The following is a 5,461-nucleotide window of genomic DNA, read 5'->3' as shown; positions in this document are numbered from 1 at the left end:
GTACAATACGCGCCTCTCCGCGTCACAGAACGGTACGCTGGAAACCTCTGGAGACTTTGCGCCCCACCCAAGGTTTCCGTGCAGTTCCCGGAGGTTGCAGGTGGTTGCCGGTGGTTGCAGTTAGTGGAAGCAGGTAGGGAGACTGACAGAAACCTCCGGGAACCGCACAGAAACCTTGGGTGGGGCGCAAAATCTCCATTAAGGTTTCCTAAGTGGGACAGGGGCATTAGTGTCATGTCTACTGAGGTACAGTGAAAAGCTTTGTTTTTGCATGTTATCAGATATACCATTCATTTAGATGCTATCAGTTCAAACACATTCAATAGATAGAGCAATGGGGAAGATACAGTGTGCATAATATAGCTCTTGGCATTGCAGAGCATCAGTTCCACAGACAAATCCCACAGGTATGTCGTCAATGGGGAAGAGGTGAATCAGACAGTATCCTAGCTTATGGAAGGGCCGTTCAGAAGACTGATAATAGAGGGGAAAAAGCTGTTCCAGAGTCTGGTGATGTGTGCGTTCAAGCTTCTGTACCTTTTGCCAGACGGGAACGAGGAGAAGAAGGACTAACTGGGGTGGGACGTCTTTGATGATGTTGGCTGCTTTCTCGAGGCAGCTCGAATTAATCAAACAGCACTAAGTTATCATACTTATAGAAAAGGTACATATTGTAAATGAACTATTTCTAAAATTACATTTTAAACTCCTACTTGATTGTTCTGCTCAGTGATAGATTTTGTGCATGGTGATATGGAAACAAGTTTGAACAGAGATGTGAGCTGAGTGTACTTTCTGCCTCCATTATCCAGTACAATAGAGTAAAGGGGGAGATACAGAGTGCAGAATATGGTGCTCACCTGTGCAGAGGATCAGCTCCATAGACAAAGTCCAATGCCCTCAATGGGGTAGAGATGAATGGATACCCTAGCTTATGGAACGGCCGTTAGTTCAGCCCCTGCATCACCAGGAAGTTACTTTGCCAACAGTTACATTTGCTCACATTTCCTCATTTTGAGTTGGGCAGGACTGGAGAGAATTACCGTTAATTAATTCTCTCAATTTGTGGTTCTCAAACCGCTTTGAGTGGCCAGTTTATTACTGGATTGGCCCTGGGTTTATGAAGACGGGGGTCAGATACAGTTAAATTGAAGTGGAAAGTCATGACTTAGTCCACCCCCCCTGCATGTTACTTGAAAACATACTGTGCTTTGAGAAACTATTGTATTAAGAAAGAGTTTCTTTCCTGAGTGACAGTGATCAAGCAGTGAGATTTAATTAGCAAGACCAAGCGAAGACTAGGCGACCATATTTTGCCTTAACGTTTGCGTTTTGTCCGCCATTTAACTCCCCTTCTCATTCCCATGCTGACATTTCTGTCCTTGATTCCCTTCATTGCCCGAGTGAGGCCACATACAAACGTGAGGTACAGCACCTCATATTCCGCTTACAACGGTATGAACGTTGAATTTATCAAGTAATACCCCTCTCTTTTCCGTCCCCCTTCCATCCCAGTGTGCGCCCAGCCCCCTTGCTCCTTTCCCATCCTCCATACACTCATCTCCCACCCCTCTGTTACTTACTTCACACCATCTCCTAATCAACCCCCCTCACCCATACTGTCCCGCTGAGTTAATCCAGCATTTTGTTTCTACCCCTCTCACCTATATCCATCCACGCTTTGCCCACCCCAAACTCTCCCAGCTTTCTACCAGTAGTTTGATGAAGGATCCCGATCCGAAATGCCATCTGTGTATTCCCCCCCCCCCCCCCCCCCCCGTAAATGCTGCCCGATATACTGAGTTCCTCCAGCAGTTTGCGGTTTGCTCAAGATTTGAGCACATGCAGTTCCGTGTGTCTTTCCATTTTATCTACATTTAGTTAATGTAAGTTAGGAACATCGTGAGATATTGTGTCGGTGGTTTACACATGTCATGTTTGTGTTTATTTTTTGTTCTGTGTTTTATCTATTTGGAATGATACCTTTGAGGTATACTTGTCTTGTGAGCACCGTCATTAGAACACACAACGGGCTAGGACTTGGAATTTGTACATGATCAGAAAGCTAACTCGCAGTAACATGATAATGAAGTTTGGGTAGACAAAAGTGCTGGAGAAACTCAGCGGGTGCAGCAGCATCTATGGAGCGAAGGAAATAGGCAACGTTTCGGGTGAGTGGTGTATATAATATGCAGAAAATGGGCGCGCAAATGTATTTCGTAAGTTTGGGTTTCGGCCTGAAACGTTGCCTATTTCCTTCGCTCCATAGATGCTGCTGCACCCGCCGAGTTTCTCCAGCACTTTTGTCTACCTTCGATTTTCCAGCATCTGCAGTTCCTTCTTAAAAACAATGTAGTTTGGGTAGCAACCTTGAAAGAAAGCGGAGCTGCTCAGAAAATATATTTGTTGATGCTGACACTAATTGATACATTTTACATAATGCTCGATGCCTTATACTGGGAAAGCACCTGCAATTTTCCAGGGTTGAACTTCATTGCAAGTTCCCGATCCATATTTGGTCTGGCACGACACACAGGGGCTGCCAAAACGGAGTGGGGGAAACTGCATTCACCAGCAGCTGGTTAGGGTTGTAGCTAACACTTTGCGGAACATGTCCGCTTATAGAGAGATTATTGTACATAGGATAAAAAAATATACTATTGAAATCATGACTGAAGATCTAAATCTGGAGAAGCTAAAAATGGTGTCTTGCAATTATTAATAAGGGACAATGCAGCATTTGGGCAACTAACCAGAAATGTTCATTCCTAAAACTTGGAGTCACTGAAACCACCTTCCCATTCCCATTCCAAACTCTTATCTGGGCAGATGCTGGTTTACACCGAAGATAGACACAAATTGCTGGAGTAACTTAGGGAGGCAGGGTCTTGAGCCGAAATGTCGGCCATTCCTTTTATCCAGAGACGCTGCCTGCCCGCTGAGTTACTCCAGCATTTTTTTGTCTTTTCCTTTTCTCCCCTACGTAGTTAACAGAAAATGCGGGAAGTGACAGCAAATGGACACATTGTTTATCAGACCCACATGACTTAGAAACTGATCTGAAAGAAGGTAAGACTACTCAGCAGATGGCCCAAGTAGTCATGGGCCACATCTGCAGCCAACACTGTGATCAAAACATATTGTGGCGTGCAAATTACAACTGTTCCCATTGTCACCGCTCTCCACATCCTTTCCACATCCACTCTATCTATGCCTTTCATTATTCTGTAAGTTTCAATTAAGTCCCTCCTCAACTTTCTAAACTCCAGCGAGTAGATGACGCAAGATCATCTGGTGACACTGTAGAAAGCCTGCAGCCTGCCAGGTTAATTCCATAAATCTCTTCTACTTAGGGAAATAAACTGCTAGTGCCTTAGGCAGCTGGGTTAGGCAATTGCTGCCTTCAGTGGGGATGTGGATCTAGAAATTCCTCATTGATTTGAAAAGTGCATTCAACTAAACTTATCGCAGTACACCACAGAAACAGGCCCTTTCTGCCCACTTCATCCATGCCGACCACAATGCCTATCTGTGGCAAGACTATTTGCCATTTTAGGCCCATAATCCTCAATACCTTTTTTTAAAAATCTTTATACAGTACCTGTCAAAACACCTTTTACATATTGTATTTATTTTGGCCTGGACCACCTCCTCTGGCAGCTCACTAGATAACTACCTCCCTCTCTCAGCTTAAACCTTCTTCTTCTTGCGTAACGCGTGCACAGCCTAAAGTTGTCGGACAACTTGTTCTAATGGATCTTATTTGATTGTGCACGCCGGGTTGATTGCATTTGTCGAAACTGGGCGGACCACGTGAAGGTTGCAATCTCCCACCCCAGCTTAAACCTGTGCCTCTTGATCTAGCTTCATTTGCCTTGGGAATGAGAGTTGACTATATATCCAATTTATATCCCACCTCTATATACACCCTACATACCAGTGAGAATAAACTCATCTTACACTATCTATCCTTACAACATAAGGATAAGTTATATAAGGAGGGCCTCTCTCCAGGCAACATCCCTTCTGCACTCTCTATATTGCTAAGTGCTTGTGATGCTGCTTCAAGGAAGATTTTTCATTATACCTGTAGCTCATTGTACTTGTGCATGTGACAACAAACTCAACATTGTCCTGCACACAAACTCAACCACAACTGCACACAATACTCCAAGGACATTGATGAAGGTGCAATATCAGTGCTGTAAATGATCTCCAGCAACAGTATTGAATCACCCCAGGGTAGGTCTTGCACGCAAGAGTACACGAATAGGACTTCACTCCATTTACATAGCTAGCACGAGAGATCAGGTGGGCCACAGGTCATTGTGAATGGGGGAGGGAGAGGTGTACCTGAATGGTCAGAGGTAGTGGTGTTGGAAGAGGGTAGAGTGAGCGGCAACTCAAGGGTTGTTTGGGATATTGGGGGAAAGGACTTCAAGGGGATCAGGATGATGGGGCAAAGTATTGGGGCAGGCACACCTTCGGAAAGTCAAGGGATCACAAATCCGTGTGGTGGATGTGTTCAAAGCCTTGAGTGAACGCCGATAATGGATTGGACACAATCTGATGGTGGTGGAAATTAAACAAATTATCAATTGGGTTGGGGAATTGTCAGAGACATTTTCAGGGCACCGAAGTAACAACAAAGGGCTGAGAGTTGTAGGTAGGTTTAGGATACTTGCAAATATTGGATACAAGGTGGGAATAAGCCAAAAAAATCCCAGTGTCTAAACCCTGGCCAAAGATCAATGACTTTGGAAGGTAGACAAAAGTGCTGGAGAAACTCAGCAGGTGCAGCAGCATCTATGGTGGTGGAAATTAAACAAATTATCAATTGGGTTGGGGAATTGTCAGAGACATTTTCAGGGCACCGAAGTAACAACAAAGGGCTGAGAGTTGCACCCGCTGAGTTTCTCCAGCACTTTTGTCTACCTTCGATTTTCCAGCATCTGCAGTTCCTTCTTAAACATCAATGACTTTGGAGTCCTTAGCCATGGATTTGGTGATGCTGGTTCCTTTTTGCAGATATAACCCTCGGTGCTCCAATGAAGGCTAGCTTCTCTGTGAGTGGCGTATATAATATGCAGAAAATGGGCGCGCAAATGTATTTCATAAGTGTCATTGAAACAATGTCACTGTAACCTCCTGGTGTATGCGTGCATTCCATATGGAGAACCAGGAACACACTTCAGTTGTATGATCTGCACTCAAAGAACATGATTCAATTTAGCGATTGGGTTATAGATTAAATTCCTTTGACTAACACACAAAAATGTTGTTGTCAGTTAAAATAATATGTTATATGCAAAATTAGGTCACACCAATATTTGAAGGTGGTATATTATACAGTACTGGGAATCCAAATCCTATTTTGGAAACAAAAAAAACTACAGGCAGGTGACTGAATGCAGTGGGTGAATTTTTATGGAACCAGCACATTTAACAGAACAATTCCCAA

The 5,461-nt window shown here is 44.0% G+C and overlaps 1 long non-coding RNA gene across 1 annotated transcript; it reads left to right on the top strand.

Annotated features, from left to right (window-relative positions):
• Positions 1 to 237: 237 nt before the first annotated feature.
• On the top strand, positions 238 to 3,579 carry LOC116966424. Its single transcript, XR_004410011.1, has 2 exons — positions 238 to 1,940; positions 2,587 to 3,579. It is a non-coding gene; the product is annotated as an uncharacterized LOC116966424 (long non-coding RNA).
• Positions 3,580 to 5,461: the final 1,882 nt, after the last annotated feature.

Source organism: Amblyraja radiata, chromosome 37 (assembly GCF_010909765.2).
Source record: "Amblyraja radiata isolate CabotCenter1 chromosome 37, sAmbRad1.1.pri, whole genome shotgun sequence".
NCBI lineage: Eukaryota > Metazoa > Chordata > Chondrichthyes > Rajiformes > Rajidae > Amblyraja > Amblyraja radiata.
Note: the sequence above shows the minus strand (reverse complement) of the source record. Positions and strands in the feature narration are given on the sequence as shown.